The sequence below is a fragment of the Hemicordylus capensis genome, chromosome 2, assembly GCF_027244095.1.
Source record: "Hemicordylus capensis ecotype Gifberg chromosome 2, rHemCap1.1.pri, whole genome shotgun sequence".
NCBI classification, from domain to species: domain Eukaryota; kingdom Metazoa; phylum Chordata; class Lepidosauria; order Squamata; family Cordylidae; genus Hemicordylus; species Hemicordylus capensis.
In genome coordinates, this window is record NC_069658.1 from 201,517,112 (window position 1) to 201,540,300 (window position 23,189).

A 23,189-nucleotide genomic window follows, 5' to 3' on the forward strand; every position below is an offset into this window, starting at 1 on the left:
CACGGTGGCAGGACAGAGGGTGTGTACAGAGCTCTGGTGGGCAGCTAGTGCTCACACTGCCTCCTTTCTTTTCTGCTGCCTGCAGGAAGTGTGTACTGGAGAGCTTCAGGGAGGCTGGCAGAGAGGCCTCTAGAAGCCCTGCCCACCCACAGAACAGCTGACAGTCGAGTGGGGTGCAGTTGTAGCCGCTAGCCCGCCCCAGTGCACGGGGAGCCTTACAGTGGCAGGCAAGCCTCCCAATCCTGGCCAGCCCCATGCTGCCAGTATGCGAGGTGCAGAGGAGGCATCTGAGAGCTCATGCTGGCTGCAGGGCAGGAAGGCAGATGCGGGGCCTGCAGGAGCGCGGGGCTGGGGGTGATCACCCTGGTCGGCCTACCCCAAGGACGCCTCTGTTTCTGCTCCCCGCACTTTTGGTGATTTTTAGCACTTTAAAATGTGCTGAGGAATCTAATCCCAAGATTCCCATAGGCTAAGGGTTTCCAATGTTGCGGTTTTAGGATTCTCTGTTGTAGGTGGGAACGTAACCCTGTGAAAAATGACGGCCTTCTGTACAAATAAAGTTGGCTGGTGTGCATAAACTTGAAATGAGCTTTCGGGAATTTGGGCCTTCAAAATATGGGAAGTTATGCATTTGGATTTCATTTATTTCCATGGAAACGTCAGAAACATTTGCATTACTACCAGTGGAACTTAAATTTTGGTCTGTAGCTTCTACCTTCATGTATGACCACTGTCATCTATACATTTATAACTTCCAGACTCTATTATGCTGCAGCTATCCTTGAAGATGTCTCCGAAGCTACAGTTAATTCAAAGTTCTGTGACAGGGCTTTTGACTTGGACAGGTTGTAAAAAGAGAATAATGCACAATTCTTTCTAACTTGTGCTTGTCATTCTTTTCTTCGCTTCTGGGTCCAATTCAAGATGCTAGTATGATGAGCTTTGAACTCTTCAATGGCATCGGCCCTGTGTAGGGAGTACCATCTCCTGTATGTTCCTTCTTGTCCTTTGAGATCTGGTGTCAATGCCTTGGTCAGTATAACTTCCTTCTCAGAGGCGAGACTACTAGGGATGCAGGGAAAGTTTTTTGTGGTGGTGGTACCGCTCAATAGAATGCCCCACTGAAGGAGATGTGCTATGAAAACCCTTGCTGATAGTCCAAAACCTTCCTTTCTTCCCAGGTTTTCTATCAGTTGGATGATTTACTGCTTCCATTGTCTGCTCAAAACAAAGAACCCAGCAGTGTGTCTGGGGTTCGACAGGGGAGACAGGTCTATAAAATTATGCATGAAGTGGAGGGAGTGGACAGAGAGAAATTTCTCTCACACGAACGCAACACTAGAATTAGAGGCCATCCAATGAAACTGAAGGTCGGGAGATTTAGGACTGACAAGAGGAAGTACTTTTCAACACAGTGCCTAATTCATTGATGGGATTCTTTGCCATGGTATGTGGTGATGGCCACTAGCTTGGATGGCTTTAAAAGGGGCTTAGACAAATTCATGGAGGACAGGTCTATCAGTAGCTACCAGTCTGTGGTACTGTGGCTGTGGGCCACGTCCAGCCTCAGAGGCACGATGCCTCTCAATACCAGTTGCAGGGGAGCAACAGCAAGAGAGAGGGCATGCCCTTACCTCTTGCCTGTGGGCTCCCCAGAGGCATCTGGTGGGCAGCTGTGTGAAACAGGATGCTGGACTAGATAGGCCTTGGGCCTGATCCAGCAGGGCTATTGTTATGTCTTTTAATAAAAAGTAATGTATTTTTGTGCAAGTCACCTTGAGTATTGATTTTTCTTTTCTTTAGAAAGGCGACCAATAAATCTAATAATAATGTAAGAAAAACAAGAATTAAAACATTCTTTTTGGGAAACATGGTTCTCCAAAAAACTTCATATACATTTCTTATGTAAAGTGTCTGTGGGTCTCAGGAATCTTACAGCAGTACTTTAAAGAGGGGGAATGGAATGTCAACAATTTAGAGAAGTTCCTGAAAATCTGCCATCAAAGGTCAACTGGTGCATTTGATGGTAATCTCTCGAAGTTATTTTGTGTACAACAGAAGACTTGTGCATATCAAAGAGATTAGCAGTATTTGTAGGAAGTTAAGTATCATCACTTAGTGTTTTTATGATTGATGGGTCCCCCTTCCAGCTTGTGATATCACAGAAATCTCCAAGATGGTTACCAATGAAAACAGAATAAATTAAAAGTATGGTTTATATCCTTAGCACTTGTAGCACAAGCAGAAGTTTCACTCGCACAAGAGGCAGGTGTAACTGATTGATTGAGTCATTGATTCATTCGATTGCTATACTGCCCTTCCAAAAATGGCTCAGGGCAGTTTTCATTAAAATAAAAGAATTAAAATCAATTAACAGTTAAAAACAGAGACTATAAAACACCATAAAACAATTAACAATTAAAATATTCAACACTGTTTAAAAACCCTGGAAAATGTATTTATTTAATTTATTTTAATTACATTTTCTATCCCGCTCTTCCTCCAAGGAGCCCAGAGCGGTGTACTGCATACTTGTTTCTCCTCACAACAACCCTGTGAAGTAGGTTAGGCTGAGAGAGAAGTGACTGGCCCAGAGTCACCCAGCAAGCCTCATGGCTGGATGGGGATTTGAACTCGGGTCTCCCCGGTCCTAGTCCAGCACTCTAACCACCAGGTTACAGCAGATTAAAAACATTTACAACAATTTAAAAACCCTGGAAGGCCAGGCCAAACTTCCCTTGCTTTTGCTGCTTCCCACTTTCTGCTGCAGCATCTTATACTACCCCGCCCCCTTTGGAGGGCCCACCCAACCCTCATGAGCAGATTTGGGACTGGGGCACAGGTGGCTGCAGAGCGAAGGGAAGTTTTTTGATAGAATTTCTGCGTGGGTAATGTGGTGGAGTTGTTGTTGTTGTTGTTATTATTATTATTTTATTATTATTATTTTAACATTTATATCCCGCTCTTCCTCCAAGGAGCCCAGAGCGGTGTACTACATACTTGAGTTTCTCTTTCACAACAACCCTGTGAAGTAGGTTAAGCTGAGAGAGACGTGACTGGCCCAGAGTTATGATCAGAAGGGCAGGTCTTGCTCATATGAGACATGCCTGCAATACAATATATATTAGGGTAGTAATATTAAAATGGATATATGTCTGTATAGCAAAATATGTAGATTTTGTGGTGATAATTTATATTGGCTTTCTTTGCTTTAAAAAAACAAAACAAACCCAGAACTCTACTTTTCTCATAAAATAGGGTGCTTGCAAGCATCAGTAGTGGCTAATAGATTAGTCCCTTGATATATCACAAAGTAAAGGTGCCTTAGATCTGTGCATCTGATTGGAAGATCTGATCACACTTGTCAGGAAGGAGTGAATGATATTCTTAGCCCATGAGAAAGGGAGAGGTGGGGGAGATGGAAGATTGGGCAGTTTTTCCAAGATGTGTTTTGTTTGTTGCAACCAAAATTCCAAATACTGGAGAAGGGGCCTCACCCTATGCACATTTATCCTCCCCACTCTCTTCTCCTTTCTTTGAGTATGTAGCTGGGGGTGGGGTGGAATGTTGTGAGTGGATTAAGCATATAGCTGGTATGCATGCAGTGTTCTCTCTAATTTTTTTCATCTGTGTGAGGAATGAGTTTTGTTCTGGGCGGCAGTATCGAGGCAGTGTGCGCGCACATGCATTCACCTGAGCGAGATCTAAAATTAACTGAGTGGACACCAAAAAAATGTGGGCGCACGGATGTGTGCATGCCTTAGAGGGAACACTGTACATGTGTACAAAACTGTGAAAGCCACTGCACTGAATCTGGCCCGGTTAGACCCAAATTGAACCAACATCAGTTTGGGACTGCATTAGGGCATTTCAATCCAGGAGTGGCACCATAGCCTCAGTTTTAAAGACTTAGCTTTTTTCTTCTCCCTCTGCAACCCTAGAAAAGATGAAATGTATATTGGGAATTGTAGTCCCCAGCCTCTGAAAAAACTACAGTTCCCAAAATACATTGCACCTTTCCCAGGATTGCAAGGGGGAAATAACAAAAATACCAGAAGCCGTTTTTAAAACTGAAGCTGTACTACAGTCGCCACTGCTCCTTCGCTACTAGGAACAAAAATAGATGAAAGCCTCTCCTGATCCTGCCTGTTAAATACTAAAAAAGGATTGTGGGGGCAGCTGAAGCTACCCCTTCGAATTGAATTGCCCCCTCTTAACCATCTAATCAGGGAGCATTCAGTATAGTGAAGTAGGGAGCTTTGCTTATTTTCCTCGTTCTGTTTTTATTGGAATGGACAGTTGGCCATTTTTACTGTAAAACCTGCTATAAGTTTGAAAGCCTTATTTTAAAAAGCACACTTGTGTTTCTGAAATGGAACCACTTTTTGTCTGTCGCTCCAGTGTGGTGTTACTTGGGGAAAGGGGAAATACGGGAATTATTCAGGGGTCACTCCCTTAAATCTATCTTCTTGTTGTTATTGCTTCTTTTCTCTCTCTCTCTTATTTGGTTTGTTATGCATAGCCCACTATGCAGGTGTGAATTAAAGTGGTTGGGCTCATTGGGGTGTATTAGTAGCTGGGTGGTAGCAGGAGAAGGCATGAGAGAGGTAGCTGTGTATTCAATGTCTTGATTTATCTTATCTCTATATATAATTCTCCTGGGTGTGCCCAGGAAAAATGTGTCCCGGCAGCCCAGCTGATTGGCTGGGCTGCGGGGGCGCCTGATTGGTCCTGGCGGCACACCCAGAACAGCGGCGGCGGCAATGGCCACTGGTGGGCCCAGCCTGGAAGCGACGGGGACAGGCCGAGGAGCCGAGGCGCCGGGCCTGGCCAGGCGAGGCGAGGAGGTGGCGGGGGAAGCCAGGCGAGGCGGCGGCGGGCCCGGCCGGGAGGAGGCGGCAGGCCCGGGGGAAGCCGGAGGAGGCGGCGGGCCCAGCTGGAGGAGGCGGCGGGGGAAGCCGGGCGAGGCGGCGGCAGGCCCGGCCGGAGCCGCGGGCGGCGGCGGTGGGCCTGGGCAGAGCCCAACTAGAGGCACAGATGCTCTGTGCCCGGGCCCACTAGTTTGATTTATTACATATATGCATAGTACTTCCAAGGAATTTGGGAAACTGTATATGAGGTTATCCAATTTTATCTTCATAACAATTTTGTGAGGTAGACTGGGCAGATGAGGATTGACTCAGATTTACCAACAGAGCTTCATGGCCAAGTCAGCTTTAGAACTCAGTTTCCCCTTGTTGAAATACAATACTCTATACACTAAACCACTGTAAGAAATATTAGGTGGCACCCAGATTAGTCAGTCATGATTAATTAATATTAAAACAAGTGAAACCAGTTAATCAGGACTAATTGAAGTCCTCCTAACTTCAGTAGGCCTTGGCAAGACTAACGTAGTCTGGATGCTGTCCATTGTTTAAGTTTTCTGGGGAGTATCTGGTCTTACATGTTGGGCCATAGACTCTAAAATAGGAGCTTAAAACTTATGTATTAAAACAAGATGTCAATAGACAAAGTTGTTTAAACGTAAGATTGTGTATGTCATAGGTACTTAGGAAGCTGCTTTATGACGAGTCAGACCATTGGTCCATCTAGCCCTGTATTGTCTGCCCTGATTGGTAGTGCCTTTCCAGAGTTTCAGTTGGGTGGGTGTTGTGGGGGGGTCCCAGTTCTTCCTGGAGATGCCATGAATGTAGGATTTTCTACACACACAGCAGATGCTCTGCCACTGTGCACTGGCCTTGTGCACTTGCCTTGGACAGAAAAAGCTTTTAATTAACTTGGTGACACAACCGATTGCTGCTTGATACAAAGAGTTAAAAGTATCTGTTTATTCATGATATAATTTAGGATGAGGTATTTGACACATGCAAATGCGACTTTAACAACTGTGCTCAGGATTCCATGTGAGGAGAGGTATATGAATTACACGTATAACAAATCATTTATTTGTGGTTGGTCTTGTCAACATTATTGTCTTATGGCACTTGGTGGTCTACAGTTTTTTCTCTGGGAGTTGGTTTCTCACAGGAAACTACATCCCTGCAACCCAGTGATTCTATCCTGTACTATTTGTGTGTGTGTGCAGGCGTTTCACCACTCAGCCGCAGTGTATTTGAAGGCAGTACTGCTATTTGCCCAAAATTTATTTATTTATTTCACTTATAAACTGCCTCATCCAAAGGCTCTGGGCAGTGTACAACACATTTAAAAGGACATAAAAACACACACCATTTAAAACACAATGCCAAAAACAATTAAAAACCATTTAAAACTAATTAAAATACTTTAAAAAACAATTTACAAACCTTGGAAGGCCAGGCCAAACAAGTAAGTTTTTAGGGCTCTCTTAAAGGCCGACAGCGAGCCTAAACTGTGGATATCTGCTGGGAGAGCATTCCGTAGGCCAGGAGCAGCTACAGAAAAGGCCCGGTTCCAAGACTCCACCAGAAATACTGGTGGTAACTGGAGACAGACCTTTCCAGATGACCTCAACAAGCGATGGGGATCATACCAAAGAAGGTACTCTCTAAGGTAGCCTGGACCCAAGCCATTCAGAGCTTTAAAGGTAATAACCAGTACTTTGTATTTCGCCTGGAAACATATTGGCAGCCAGTGCAACTGTTTTAAGACAGGCATAATATGGTCTCTCCAGGTTACCCCAGAGACCAATCCGGCTGCCACATCTTGAACTAACTGAAGTTTCTGAACTACGTACAAAGGCAGCCCCACGTAGAGTGCATTGCAGTAGTCAAGCCTGGAGGTTACCAGCTGATGCACCACTGTTTTGAGATCGGAATGGATCAAGGAATGGACGCAGCTGTCGAATCAGCCGAAGCTGACAGAAAGCGCTGCTGGCCACAGCCTCCATCTGAGATACCATGGTGAGGCCTGGAACCAAGAGCACTCCCAAGCTGTGTACCTGTCACACCCTCGGTCTCAGACAGCAAGGAGGAAGGGGAAGCTGTCAACTTTTCAGCCGATGCCGGGGTGTCTGAGGGGCAGAGCCCGGCTGTCAGTTTCCAAGAAATGGCTGAGGCAGATCCAGCTGATGATTTTTTGCAGGCACAACAACCTGAGACAGCAGAAACCGTGACGGACCAATCAGAAGAGGAGCTATGCAAGCAACCCCCACTGACTCCACAACAGAGGCGTATTGCAAGGCGCAGGAATCAGCTTGAAACTATCAGGAGGAGTAAACGCCTCTTGCAGAGGGCTGATAAGCCTTGAATTCCTGCCAGCTGGGAGCTCTCCACTTGTACTATAAATTACGTCACCAGCTTTCTATTCACTGCTGGAAAGCAACGTTCGTCAACTTTTGTGTCGACAGCTTGCAGCCAAGCCCGATAGGGAAGAACTGTGTTCGAGCCGTATCTTGTTTCTGCAGCTCCATTTGATACCGTGAACTTCCCTGCCAGGTGGCCAGATACTGACAGTACCTGTTCCTTCTGGGGGAGTGTAACCCCATCCAGCACAGGAAGATCTAACTCATCCCTTAAATTCCAATCCCCCACAATGACCACCTCTGTCTTGCTTGGATTCAGCTTCAATTTGTTACCCCTCATCCAGCCCATTACTGCCCGTATGCAGGCATTTAGGGAGTGAATTCCATTTCCTGATGATGATGATGATGATGATGATGATGATGATGAATGATGATAAGGAGAAATGGATTTGGGTATCATCAGCATACTGATAACACCCTGCACCAAATCTCCTGATGACCTCACCCAGTGGTTTCATGTAAATGTTAAAAAGCATTGGTGACAGAATGGAGCCCTGAGGAACTCCATATAATAGCTTCCATTTTGAAGAGGAGCTGTCACCAAGCTCCACCATCTGGAATCTGCCTGAGAGATAGGAGCGGAACCACTGCAAAGCAGTGCCTCCTATCCCCAATTCCCCCAGGTGATCCAGAAGGATACCATGATTGATGGTATCAAACGCCACTGAGAGATCCAAAAGAACCCTCTGTCGACAAACCCTCTGTCGATTCCCTGGAAAAGCTCATCCATCAGGCTGACCAAGGCAGACTCAACCCCATTTCCCGCTCTAAAGTCAGTTTGAAATGGGTCTAGGTAATTGGTTTCCTCCCAAACTGCCTGGATCTGGTTAGCCACCACTCTCTCAATCACCTTGCCCCAGGGTGGATTTGATTTAAATCAAACTGATTTAAATCACGATTTAAATCACTAGCAGGGTGGATAAAATTTTTTAAAAAAATCCGATTTAAATAAAAAAAATCCGATTTAAATCAAAAATCCGATTTAAATTTAAAAAAATTGATTTAAATCGGATTTTTTTTATTTTTATCCACCCTGCTAGTGATTTAAATCGTGATTTAAATCAAATCCACCCTGCCTTGCCCAACCATGGGAGATTGAAGACTGGCCTATAACTATCCATCACTGAGGGATCTAGGGAAGGCTTCTTAAGAAGTGGTCTATTCATTGCCTCCTTCAAACAAGGAGGCATCCTACCCTCCCTCAGTGATGAGTTAATGATAGTAACTAGACCATTTCCAACAATTTCTCTGCAAGATAGAAGCAGCCAATTTGGGCAAAGATCCAGAGAACAAGTGGTAGGCCGCAGCACCCCAAGCAGCTTGTCCACATCATCAGGCATTACAGATTGAAACTGATCCAATCTAATACTGCAAGAGGAATTACTGGACATCACCTTAATAGATTCTGCAAAAACAGTGGAGTCCAAGTCAGCCCGAATACAAGAGATTTTTTTCACAAAGAACCCATTAAAAGCATCACATCAGAACAAAGTCTCTGGGGATTGGTCTGAATTGGAAGGAACCTGAATCAAACTCCTTACAACTCGGTGCCGCACACACCGCCTCGTGAGAGCGGAGAGTTCTGGAGCCTTGGTAGTATATATTGGAGGAAGGCCTACTTGTAGGTGGCTGCCAAAGCTAACTGCCAAAAGGAGCCAGCCTTTGGTGTGGGACAGGGTGTGGGGTTATTACTCAGGGAGTATTATAAAGCAGAGAAGCTTCTGCAGCATGGTATAGTAATTAGACTGTTGGGCTAGGACCGGGGAGACCTGAGTTCAAATTCCCCTTGGGGACAGGTGGAGCAAGTCAAGCACTCAGATAGAATGCACAGGTGGAATAGGACAGCAATCAGGCTGCCACAAGCTGGTCCTTCAGAAGGTCTGGGGCTGCAAAAACAAGCCTCCTCAGCCAAGACAGGAATACACAGGTAGGGTGAGACAGCTGTTGCTCATCAGGAGAGGTAAACGAGCTCACAGAATCTACCCCACTTCCTCCCTTCACCCTCTCTGACCTCCCAGCATTTGTGTCCAAATATTTATATAGTGGCTTTCTGCTTGCCTTCAACCTCCTTTATAAATTTTACTTACATTTACATTTATATCTCACTCAACCTCAGAGGAGCCCAGAGCAGCATATATGGTTATGTTTATCCTCACAACAATTCTGTGAGGTACATTAAACTGAGAGAAAAATGACTGGCCTAGAGTCATTTTTACTGGGTAAGTTTCATGGCTGAGTGGGAATTTGAACTCAGGTCTCCCCGGTCCTAGCCCAACAGTCTAATTACTATACCATGCTGCAGAAGCTTCTCTGGTTTATAATACTCCCTGAGTCTGACCCTGGTGATTTGTTAACTTTTATTTTTTTTGAGACAGTTTATAATGTCGTCTCTTGTCACCTCTGTCTGACTTAATTTTTTAGCTTCTGTCCCTGAGAAGACACAGGTATACGCCCAGCATCCTCTGCTGTGAAGACAGATGCAAAGAACTCATTCAGCTTTTCTGCAATCTCCATATCCTCCTTAATAATCCTTTTTTCACACTCTCATCATCTAGTAGTCCAACTGCCTCCCTGGCAGGTTTCCTGCTTCTGATGTTTTTAAATAAGTTTTTATTTCACGGTGCCTTCTTAACAGCTAGTGGATCACAGAGTCTGAGTAACTTAGAAATCAATCCCTTAGTATTCTAATGTATGCTGTAGTATTGGTGAAAAGAGGGGGTTTGTTACCTGCCTTAGAAGATATCCTTTCCTTAAAGACTGAGGCCTGGTCTACACATGCAGTGGAATGAGGTGGTAGACTCCTGAGATGACTACTACTGCAGGTGGAGAATCTCATTTTTAAATATTTCCTTATGTTGAAAAGTAAAAAGTAGTTTTCTACTCTGAAAGTAGAAAACTAGCACAGCAGAGAAGTGGGCACCTTTCTCTCCACTATGCTAATTTATTTACTTGCAGGGAGTCATTTACATGGGGGAGTATTCAAATGCGGCATCCCCCAGCTGCAGTGGTCCAGTGATTTCTTCCTCCTCACAAGTCTACCACCTTATTCTGTGTCATGTATAGATCAGACCTGAGAGATGGCAACAAGAGTGGATGTGACTTTCACTTTCAGATTCTGAATACAGGATTTGAGGTAAGGAATTATCTAAATTTCTGGTTTGTAAACGTGAAGGGTGTGTTCTCCTTTGCTATATAACTTGACTCACTTTCTTGCCCATCTTGATTTTCTTTTCAAGTAATGTCTTCCTTGCTGGCTTAAACTTCTGGTTTAATGGAACTTGTTCATTCCTGCTGTATTTTTTTGTTTGCTTAAATTGTGTTATGGTCTCATTTGAAAGAGGATCCTGTCTTGATTCAGAGGTGGGGTTTCAGTTGCCTTCAAGTACAGAGTAGCCCTAAAATTCTATGAAAGGCATGTTTTCCTCCATTCTAGCCACCTAATGGCACAGCGGGGAAGTAACTTGCCTAGGGAGCCAGAGGTTGCTGGTTTGAATCCCTACTGGAATGTTTCCCAGACTATGGGAAACACCTATATTGGGCAGCAGTGATATAGGAAGATGCTGAAAAGGCATCATCTCATACTTTGTGGGAGATTGCAATGGCCAGCCCCTCCTGTATTCTACCATGGCTCTGTGGTCACCAGGAGTCAACACTGACTCAACGGCACAACTTTACTTTAGATTTTCTGTTATTATTAACTTGCCCTTGAAGTGAGTTCTGAACCTATAATCCCAAGTATTTTCCATTCCTGTTTCTTCATTTCCCTTTTCTGATTATGCAATGTTTTGTAAGGGTGGCATCTTGCCACAGATTAACCCTGCCACTAAATGACGTGTTGTAGGCATGATCTCAAGCAATACAAGTACAGTTGTATTTGCTCTATGTCTCATTTAGAGAAGACAGGTTTACTTAAAATTTCACATTTATTGGGGAAAGTGGCTATTTTAAGAAGCCCTAACAATAAGGCTGTTTTAATGTGGATTGAGAGGTGACAGTATCTCTGTTTGCAACCTGATGAGCCAGCTAACACACTACTGGAGAAATGAAATGTGCATATCACTTCCCAGTATCTTGCTTAAACAGAGTGTCAGGATATTCTTCTTCTGCAGGTGAATTAAAATTGATTTTTTAAAAGTAAATAAATTGCATATTTACTCTGTGTGTGTGTGTGTGTGTGTGTGTGTGTGTGTGTGTGTGATAAGCTATAATGTATTCCTAAAATAACCTGGTTTTAAAATGACATTTAAATTTTATGCAAACTTATTTCTTAAAACTGAACTAATGACTCTCATATGAAACTCTGCTCTCCTTTGTAAAGAGAGATCTGTAGGGGGAACACCTTTGCCCATCATCATGGTGTAATACAGTACTTCAATGACTTGATAGTAGAGGCCAGGCAGGGGTAGCAAGTCAACACAGGTGTCATTTTATGATCCATCTGGGTGACCTTTTACTGCTATTTTATGTCTAGTAACTTCCCTCTCTTTAACTGGCTTGGAGTTGTTACTCTAATTATAAATCTTTATTACCCACCTGCCAATCAGAGAACATGGATATTTACCTTCCATCTCATGGAGAACACTGATCTGCTCAGGAACTACCTTTTTGCATGGGACGTCTCTAACACCTCATTCCCTCAACATGCTTTGATAAGCTGTCCAGGGTTCAAGCAGGCCAATTCACTCTTCTCCTGCTCCCTTTCCCCTAAAGCCTTTCTCCCTGGCTTGCTAATACTTACATGCAAAGAAGTTATATTTTAGCTTGAGGGAACATTAAAGCTTGTGGGCACCCCAACTGCAATCTGAAGGAATGCAATCCCAAGGATGCTCCCCCTCCCATTACTCTTCTGCAGCTCCAAGAAAGCCTACACGACTACTATTTTGGCACTAAAAACACACTCACTCGCTTACTCCTTGAGTTCTTAACAAGTTTAAGAAAGGAAACTTTATAATCCATATATGTAGTTATTAATGTTGCATTGCTTAGTCTTGTGTACACAGACTGGTCTGGGAAGACCAAAGAGGTCTTGCCTCCCCTAACAATACCTGATGGCAGTCGGGGAGACTAGCCTTTCATTGTGTGAACATTTGTATTCCAAAGAGTTGGTCTGATTGCTAGCCTTGTGGTAGCGAGCATGAATTGTCCCCTTTGCTAAGCAGGGTCATAGGAACATAGGAAGCTGCCATATACTGAGTCAGATCATTGGACTATCTAGCTCAGTATTGGTTTGCATTGTGATGGGTGACTGCATGTGAGCACTGTCTGCTGTAAGACATTCCCCTTAGAGGCTGGGACTATAGCTCAGTGGTAGAGCATTTGCTTGTATGCAGAAGGTCCCAGATTCACTCCCTGACATCTCCAGGTAGGACTGGAAGAGACTCCTGCCTGAAGACTTGGAGAAGCCGCTGCCAGTCAGTGTGGGCAGTACTGAGCTAGATGGACCATTGGTCTGACTTCGTATAAGGCAGCTTCCTGTGTTCCTAATTTTCTCCTCCATTTTAGTCCCCCATTGAGTTAATCTTTCTTTACCATTTAAAATTGGTTATATCCACATCAGAGGTAGGGCAAAGGGTGTGAGGGGCAGAGGCGTAACTAGGGAAAACAGCACCTGGGGCAAGCACTGAAATGGCGCCCCCCCCGCCCCCCCAACATACTACATTATACTTAGGTTTTTCCTCACAAGCGCCCGCCGCCGCCAAGCCAGGCCACTGACTGGCCGCCAGGTGCCAGCAAAGCAATGCGGGAGGGGGCGCGGAAGGGACCGCTCGTGGGGGAGGGGGCGCCGATGCGCTCCCTTGACTGCTGCAGCGCTGCTGCACTGAGCAGGAAACATTTGTATTAACAACAACAACAAAATTTTTTTGTCATGGCGGCGCCCCCCACATGACCAGAAAAGATGGCGCCCGGGGCACGTGCCCCCCCTGCCCCTCTATAGTTACGCCTCTGGTGAGGGGAGCATTGCTAACTCAGCTAGTATCAAATTTGCAGTTTCTTAAACATTGCATTATTTCGATGTTCTATCAATAACATGTTGCAGAACTGGTGTAATGTTAGCAACAAAGTATTCCCCTCCCCAAATAAATGGTGCTGGTGGGGGCTATAGAAGCAGAATCTTTACCTTAGTACAATGCTTTTCAGTGTGTCACATGAGCCAACAACTGTACTCCAAAGCTATCCAGGGAAACCTCTCAAGCAGTTAGTTGATTAGTTCTTGAAATTTCACACAAGCTGGACTTATTTATTTATCTATCGTATTTATCATTTGCTTACATATGAGCATTTATCATATGCTTTTACATATGAAAGCAGTAAAATATATGAGGAGACTGTAGGAGCAAAGAGGATGTATTCCCAAATATTCAGTCATAGTTACTGAATTCTCCCTGTTACTGAAATTATAATTCATTGCTGCAATTTATTCAGATTGAACTACTAATACAGTAAAAATGCAAGTTCAGATAGTTGCATATAGATGTCATGTTTTAGATATTTAGCATTTGGATTTAAACCTCCCACCCTTAAACTTGTTTTCTAAACAAATTTGCAAACTACCAGCCATTAGAATCAGCCTCTTCTGGTAGAAGTAGACGAATATATGGGTAGTTGTCCCCTTCCTTGTGTTCAGGGAAGGCGATAACGTGGGTGCGAAAGACCTACATTATTGGTACATGTGGTTCCAGCATTCACAAGTGTGACACAGCCATGGGGGACCACACCACACAGAAATGGCTCCCATGCCAATGTGAGCAGAAGCAGAAGGAGCAAATATTGCTTTTTCAGGGTCTGCTTATAAGGATTTTGCTAGTAGCAGGGAGACTTTCAGCCACTGCACACAGAAGTTTTGAGACTTACCAGGGTCTCCTGCTCTGCTACCTATGGCAAAACAAAACAAAAAACTGTGAAAGGGAAATACCAGCAGCAGAGTAAGTGGCACAATTTCTGCAGTATGGGAAGAATCCTGTCTTCGCATTGCAGTCTTCATTTCCTTTGCAAGCCTTTATTGTTTATCTGTTTGAACCAGTAGCTCAAAGTTGCTAGAGTGTCTATGTGAAAAGGAGACTCTTGTAGACAGCTTGCAGAGAGGGCAAAAATGAAGGGAACACAGCAGGGAATACATAGGAAACCCCACTGCCCCGCAAAGCTTAGTTCTGAGGTTTGGGTTGGCTTTGTGGTTTCTCTTTGAACTTTCAGGATTGTGTGTTTGTGTGTGTGTTGGGAGGGTTTGTTTGCTGCTTTTTAAAAAATATAAAGGTTAATAGTCATGCATGTTATGCCAAGGTTTGCTTTGTGACATGGTTAAATGTTCCATACATGCTTGAAGATTGGCAAAGAACTGAGTTGTAATATTTATCCCCTTCCTTGAAAGCTAAGTGGATTTGTTTTGTATATTCTTCTTTTCTCCTCCCTCGCCCCCCACCCCAGTAGTAAACCTATCCTGAGTCCAGGCTCGTTTGGCCTGAAATCTAATTTTTTTAAAACATCTACATCCTGCAATAATGAATAATTCCTATTTATGAAAGGGTTGAGGGTAGATATCTTATAAGAGATGTGTAGTGGTTTTAGAGTCAGACTTGGACCAGGGAGACCTGGCTTTAAATCCCACTCAGCACTGAAGTCACTGGGTAATCTTGAGCCAATCACTCTTTCTCTTAGCCTGACTAAGTTGTTGTGAGGACAAAATGGACCTGGGAAAGGAAATTGTGTATGCTGTTCTGAGTTCCTTAGAGTGAATGGGATAAATAAATGCAACTGAAGCTGCAGTATTTTGGCTTTGGCTCTAACTTATCTACTAACATGTCCTTGCACTGTGTGTGCAAAGTGGATGTGAATGTTTATCTGCAGTGGGCATATCTTTTGCAATGCAGTCTTTGTGCTGGATGAAAATCATGGAGCAGTGTGTGCTAGAAGATTATAGTTGGAGAGAAGGTTGAAGCATAGCCCAGCTGTACCTCTCCCCAGATATCCCTGTCTTCCACGAACCTTCTCTGCATTCAGGGAAGCACAGCCTTTTGGGTGATTGTGCTCTTTTTGAGGAATTCCCTCCTTAGAAAAACCTGCCAGACTTAGCTATCTATCTTTCTATCTAGCTTTTTAAGAAGTCACTAAAGACAGAAATGTATGTTAGTGTTCAGGAAATATAGCCTAGATATTATTTCATTCTAAAGCCCCTATTTGTGCCCTCTTTCTGATATTGTTGCTGAAGTTGGGCCTAACATTTTCTATACACTGTACATATATTAAAAAGCATAGGCCCTGCTTACAGATTTGCTGTCAGATAGACACAATACAAAAAGAAAAAGGGGTGGGGGAGGGAAGAGAAAAACCAAGCACATTCTTGTTTTGGTTCTTCCATGGTTTTGTGGATTTTGAATTTGTTTGGGTTTGTATATTGGGTCCCTCAGAGTTAAGCAACTGTAGGCCTGTCTCCAGCCTTCCATGGTTGGGCAAGATACATGTGAGCCCCATTATCTGTGGGGGCTCCATTCCACACTGTAGCCACGGATAATGGAGCATTAAAGTCAATGTGAATGAGGGAGTAAGGTTCTGGGAGGCCCCAAAAGTGGGGGCAGGGCCAAAAACATGAAAAATAGCAAGATAAAGTGCCGTACCATGCTCCAGCTGTCCAGGAATGTGCCCCAATCCCAATTGCCCCATTTCCCCATGAAAAATCGGTGGGGGTGGGTGATGCTTTATTTTAAAACAGTGACTGTTGCTGGTGTGTGTCCTATGTTTCTTTTTAGAATGTGAGCCCTTTGGGGACAGGGAGCCATCTTATTTGTTTTATTTCTGTTTGTAAACCGCCCTGAGCCATTTTTGGAAGGGCGGTATAGAAATCGAATTAATAAATAATAATAATAATAATAATAATTTTTAAAAAACAAGCCACAAAATTATTCCTTTCTCTCAAAATGGTGGCAGGAAATGTTGGAGGCCATTTTTTAATGACCTCGGAGGTCATTTTGGGCTACCCCACCACCACAGATATGCAAAATTAACCCTTTTTCTGGTTTTGATCATGTACGCGAAGGTCAGCAGTCAATTACGCAACCGTAGATACACGAAACCACTGATTTAGGATCCATGTTAGCGAGGTTTGCCTGTAATTGAGAGGGTGGTGCCCTCTCAGCTCCAGACAATCTTGGAGGAAACTGATTATCTAGACCCACTTCAAACTGGTTTTGGGGCTGGCTATGGGATGGAGACTGCCTTGCTTGTTCTGATAGATGATCTCCAACAGGAAATTGACAGAGGGAATGTGATTCTCTTGGTCCTTCTGGATCTCTCGGTGGCTTTCGATACTATCCACCATAGCTTCTTTCAGGAGTGTCTGAGGGGGTTGGGAGTGGGAGGCACTGCTTTGCAGTGGTTCTGCTCCTACCTCGCTGGCAGATTACAGATGATGTTGCTTGGAGACTGTTGCTCTTCAAAATGTGAACTTTTATATGGCTTCCCCCAGTGCTCCATACTGTCTCCAATGCGTTTTAACATCTTCATGAAACTTCTGGGAGAGATCATTAGGAGATTTGGTGCAGGGTGTTATCAGTATGCTGATGACACCCAAGTCTATTTCTCTATGTCAACAAAATCAGGAGAAGGTATAACCTCCCTAATGCCTGTCAGAAGGCAGTAACGGGCTGGATGAGGGATAACAAACTGAGGTTGAATCCAAATAGTATGGAGGTACTTATGGGGGGCGTGATTGGAGGAACTTGGGAGACAGTATTGATCTGCTGGTTCTAGATGGGTTCACACTTCACCAGAAGGAACAGGTGCGCAGTATGGGAATGCTTCTGGATCCAAACCTCTCCCTTGTGTCTCAGCTTGAGTTAGGGTTAGAGTTGAGTTAGGGCCAGAGGTGCTTTCTATCAGCTTCAGCTGATACACCAGGTGTGTCCGTTTCTTGAGATAAAATTACCTCAGCACAGTGGTTCATATACTGGTAACCTCCAGACTTGACTACTGCAATGTACTCTGTGGGCTGCCTTTATACATAATCCAGAAAATGCAGTTGGTACAGAATGAGGCAGTCAGGTTGGTCTATGTGTCATCTCGAAGAGACCATATTACTCCTATATTAAAAGAACACTGCCTACCAATAGGTTTCTGGGAAAATAAAACATCAACAGATGTGTGGATAAAGATGATCCAGTTGACATGGTATACCTGGTAACGGACTTTCAGAGGGTGGAACGCAAAGCATGGATATCAATTTTCAACTACTAGCTTAAGATCAATTTCCCCCCTCTGGGGCTGATTCCCCTTATGCTGGCCGACAAGATTCAATCTTCCTGGACACAAGCACTGCTGGCAGAACTCTCATCACTTGGCTTCTCTTTAGAATATCTGTCATTATTAGGATATAATCAAGCCATGAAGATCCTCAGAGGATCTTGGACACTGAGCATCAAAATGTCCTAGCTGTTATCCTGCAAACCACAAAAGGGTGCCTTGGCGATCTCAGCCGGGAACCAATCAGTTATTTGTCACTCTCTCTACCCAACCACCAGGGAGTGTCCCTCAGAGCAAGATATGTTGCCTTACCATTGGCAGTCAATTTCTGAAAATTCCCCTGGCCAGTCGGTTCTGCTCTTATGGTTCAGAGGAGGTCGTATCTGTCTACCACGTGTTGCTATATTGTTTCTTTTACTACAGTCGAGATAATCTTATTTATTTATCAAATTTGTACACCGCCCCAAACTTTCGTCTCTGAGCGGTTAACAATAGCATAAAACCAGTTAAAAACATATACAAAAAACTTAAAACAATCTAACAATTTAAAAATAAACTAAAGATTAAAACCCAACAAAATTTAGGAAGCTGAGAAAGCTTGGGAGAAAAGATATTACTCCTTTGTTATTACATTATCCCGGCCAGACTGATGAATTTCATGTCACACTTCTTCTTTCAGACAAGAATTCTTCTATCACACACAAGGTTGCTAAACTTTGTGCTGTTGCTGTTCAGATCTGCCAACAATTAATTTCTACCCTTTAGATCTCACCATAAAACGTTTACTTTGTTGGTGTACTGCATGATAGATTTCTTATCTGAATGTTGTATAATTTGTTGTTTTTATGTCTGCTGTATGATCGTAATAAATCTATTCATTCATTCATAGTATACCTGGACTTTGAAAAAGCTTTTGATAAAGTTCTTCATCAAAGACTCTTGAGAAAACTTAGCTGTTTTCTCAACCTGTCCATAAGGGGACAGATTCATATGTGGATTGGTCACATATGAGGTCAGGACAGGAAACAGAGAGTAGGTATTTCTAAATGGAGGGAAGTAAGAAGTGGGGTTACCCAGGAATCTCTGCTTTTCAATTTATTCATAAATAATCTAGAAGTTCAGGTAAGTAGAGAGGTGGCCACATTTGCAGATGGCACCAAATTATTTAGAGTAGTGAAATCCAAAAGAGATTGTGAGGATCTCTAGAAGGCTCTCTAAAAGAGCAGCCAAGATGATCAGGAGGCTAGAGCACCTTCCTTACAAGCTAAGGCTACACCACCTGGGGCTTTTTAGTTTAGAAAAAAGACTGAGGGGAAAACATAATAGAGGTCTACAAAATCATGCATGGTGTGGAGTCTTGCTGGCACTGCGCGTGGAAAAGGTAGCACTTCAGAGAAGGCTACCCTGCAAGTCATGGACTGCAAGTCATGGACAATATGCTATCTAGCAGCCTAAATTTGACTGCCAGGACCTCCTGACTACATTTCCCAACATTGTTGGTGCCGATGTGCACCACGACAGCTGACTCCTCTCCAGCGCTGCCTAACAGCCTTTCTAGATGCTGCATGACATCCACAACTTTCACACCAGGCTGGCAAGTCACCATCTCTCTATGCTCTTAATGATCAAATCTCCCACTACTCTGAGGCCCCACCCCCTGGAGAAGTATCCTCTGTGCGATATGGGCACATCACCCAAGAAATTGGTCCCTTATAAGGGAGCACTCCCTTCTTCCTCACTCTGTCCTCCTTCCCCAAGACCTTCATTCTCCATGACAGCAGAGGAGGTGCCCACCTGGGAGTGGGATGCTTCTATCACCTCCCTGAGAGTCTCATCCACATACGTCTCTACCTCCCTGAGCTTCTCCAGGTCAGCCACCTTGGCTTTGAGGGAACAAACTTGTTCCCTGAGAGCCAGGAGTTCTTTCCACCAAGCGCACACCCATGACTTCTGCCCTTAGGCAGATAGTCATACATGCAACACTTGGTGCAATACACTGGGAAGCACCTCCTCCCCTGCTGGCATTCTACCTTCATAACTGATTTGATTGGCTAGTTAGAATGTACAGAGCTTGTTTACTTGAAATTTGTCTTAGGTGCAGTTGCCAGCTAATTAAAGGTTTTAAACTCTATCCTCCAAGCAAATTTCAACAGTGGGTTAGTACTCACTTTCTCCTTGGGCTGGGTGTCCCTTTTGTGATAAAGGGGCACTACTTACGTGCCTCCCTGCACAGTTCCCCGCCAAGTTCCCACTAAACTCCTGCAAAATTCATTTGATATCTGTTGGCAAACTCCTGTTTGCAAAGTTCCCCTGTTGTGGCTCTTGACTTCACAAGAGCTCCTTCCAAATTTCCTTCCCTCCAATTCTTCAAGCATAATGGCTCCTTGGAATATTTGACTATTTTTTACCATGGACAAATAACAGGCACAACTGATTGTTTCAATTTTTTAAAGCCAGTTTTTAATTGGTAAACCATACACCAAAGACTGAGGTCATCACCATATAAGGTCAGTTGCATCAAGAAAAAAGATAACTATCAACATTTCCAGATCAACAAAGATTTAAAGTACTCTGCATCAGAGAAACCTAGCCCATCCTTTTGATAGGCAGACTTGATGCAGGGGGTCCACTCCACTCTTCTGTCAGAAGAGTATGTACCATATCCTCTTGTACCAGAGAATTGACTAGCATGCCAACCTTGAGTATCCAGAGCCTATTCATTTATTTATACATACAGGTGAAACTCGAAAAATTAGAATATCGTGCAAAAGTTCATTAATTTCAGTAATGCAAATTAAAAGGTGAAACTGATATATGAGATAGACGCATTACATGCAAAGTGAGATAAGTCAAGCCTTAATTTGTTATAATTGTGATGATCATGGCATACAGCTCATGAAAACCCCAAATCCACAATCCCAGAAAATTATAATATTACATGGAACCAAGAAGACAAGGATTGTAGAATAGAACAATATCGGACCTCTGAAAAGTATAAGCATGCATATGTATTCAGTACTTGGTTTGGGCCCCTTTTGCAGCAATTACTGCCTCAATGCGGCGTGGCATGGATGCTATCAGCCTGTGGCACTGCTGAGGTGTTATGGAAGACCAGGATGCTTCAATAGCGGCCTTCAGCTCTTCTGCATTGTTTGGTCTCATGTCTCTCATCCTTCTCTTGGCAATGCCCCATAGATTCTCTATGGGGTTCAGGTCAGGCGAGTTTGCTGGCCAATCAAGCACAGTAATCCCGTGGTCATTGAACCAGGTTTTGGTACTTTTGGCAGTGTGGGCAGGTGCCAAGTCCTGCTGGAAAATGAAGTCAGCATCCCCATACAGCTCGTCTGCGGAAGGAAGCATGAAGTGCTCCAAAATCTCCTGATAGACGGCTGCGTTGACCCTGGACTTAATGAAGCACAGTGGACCAACACCAGCAGATGACATGGCTCCCCAAATCAACACAGACTGTGGAAACTTCACACTGGACTTCAAGCATCTTGCATTGTGTGCCTCTCCATTCTTCCTCCAGACTCTGGGTCCTTGGTTTCCAAATGAGATGCAAAAGTTGCTCTCATCAGAAAAGAGGACTTTGGACCACTGAGCAACAGACCAGTTCTTTTTTTCTTGAGCCCAGGTAAGACGCTTCTGATGCTGTTTGTTGTTCAGGAGCGGCTTGACAAGAGGAATATCACATTTGAAGCCCATGTCCAGGATCGGTCTGTGTGTGGTGGCTCTTGATGCACTAACTCCAGCCTCAGTCCACTCCTTGTGAAAGTCCCCAACACTTTTGAATGGCCTTTTCCTGACAATCCTCTCCAGGCTGAGGTCATCCCTGCTGCTTGTGCACCTTTTTCTTCCACACTTTTCCCTTCCACATAACTTTCTATTAATGTGCTTTGATACAGCACTTTGGGAACATCCAACTTCTTTTGCAATTACCTTTTGAGGCTTTCCCTCCTTATGGAGGGTGTCAATGATGGTTTTCTGCACAACTGTCAAGTCAGCAGTCTTTCCCATGATTGTGATTCCTAATGAACCAGACTGAGAGACCATTTAAAGGCTCAGGAACCCTTTGCAGGTGTTATGGATTGATTAGCTGATTGGAGTGGGACACGTGGAGCCTAGACTGTTGAACCTTTTCACAATATTCTAATTTTCTGTGATTGTGGATTTGGGGTTCTCATGAGCTGTACGCCATGGTCATCACAATTATAACAAATTAAGGCTTGACTTATCTCACTGTGCATGTAATGCGTCTATCTCATATATCAGTTTCACCTTTTAATTTGCATTACTGAAATTAATGAACTTTTGCACGATATTCTAATTTTTCGAGTTTCACCTGTACATTAATACATGTCCCCATCCCCCAAGATGGTCTCCTTCAAACATTTCAAAGAAGTTGCACGCCAAACACACATGATTGACTGATTATTCGGATAGCACCAGTTCCTTTGTAATGTCTGAAGCCACTCTGAGTTGTGCCCTTACTATAGTGGCCACCTGTATTGTCATGTAAAACCTTGAGAAATCCACAGTGCCTTCGGGGCATGCAAAATCAGGTGGAAATATGCATTTTATATTTCACAGATCTTGTAAATCCCACTATTCTTAAAATCTGTCCCAATTCTGCAGCCATACTATTTGTTTCCTATTTGGAGATTGCTGGCTTGAAGCCAATGCGTCTGCTGCAGAAGGGGAGGGTGAAGACCCTCTTCCTCTGCTCCTGATTGACTGACCGTACTGAAGCTCAGCATACCCCTCCTTTTGGCCTGACTGACAGGCTTCAGAAATTTAGCACTGAGTACTCCCATTGAAATTAAGAGGATCCCATTCATTTAAACTAGAGTACTCTCTAATTCATTTAAACTCAGAGTACTTAGTCTGGATGTAAGCCAGTGACTAGAGTAACCTGTCTCTTAACTGTAACATGTAAGGGGTAGAGGGGTGTGTTTGTGTGCGCACTCGAGCATATGTATGTACATACACACACCTCGATGGGGTATTTGAGCTGAAGATGTTGGACAGAAGAGGTACACCTGTTAAGTTATACCATTGTACTTCATTATGAAGGATTTCATACATTTCATTTTCACAGTGGCATGCATTAAACTGTTGTGCTAGTTTCAGATGAATTTATGGGTTGGGTTTAAAATAGTGGTGACAGAATTGCCTTGAGTCTTCATTAGCAGATGAATGTAGCTGAGGAGTGAGTGAATGAGTGTGTTTCCAGAGTAGGAGGGCTCTCTTCTGTTGGTACTAAAACCATTACTTTCTCACAGGTCTCCCGCCCTCTCTCTCTCTCTCTCTCTCTCTCTCCCCCCCACCCCCCACCCACATCTCTACATCTTAACAACTGGGGATGCTTAAACGTTCCCTGGCTAAATTGCATTGTGGTAACCTACCTTCTGTTATTTTTCAGAAAGGTCTGAACAATTGATCCAACTGAATCTCCTTAAGACAAACAACCAAGTTTGAGAATAGGACTTCTCAAACTTGTTTCCTTGTTTTGGAGAGCTTCAGTTGGACTTATTGTTGGGACCTCACTGAAGCATAACATTAAGACTGGTAGCTTGTGTAGCAGTGCTCACACTTGCACTCAGTCTGGAGAGAAAAATATCAAAGAAAAATGGAAGAAGCAGGATTGTGAGAGACTACAGCAGCATACTTTGAA

At 43.8% G+C, this 23,189-nt stretch overlaps 1 protein-coding gene across 6 annotated transcripts in view; it reads left to right on the forward strand.

Annotated features, from left to right (window-relative positions):
* The window catches only part of LOC128345133 (cyclic AMP-dependent transcription factor ATF-7), a 170,841-nt gene that overhangs the window by 38,067 nt on the left and 109,585 nt on the right, over positions 1-23,189 (forward strand). The window contains exon 2 of one of the 6 annotated variants that reach the window (XM_053296596.1): positions 10,349-10,418. The exons of the other annotated variants lie outside the window; for them this stretch is intronic. The gene's annotated coding sequence lies outside the window, so the exon portion shown is untranslated. The remainder of the gene's footprint in view (positions 1-10,348; positions 10,419-23,189) is intronic. 6 annotated transcript variants of the gene reach the window in all.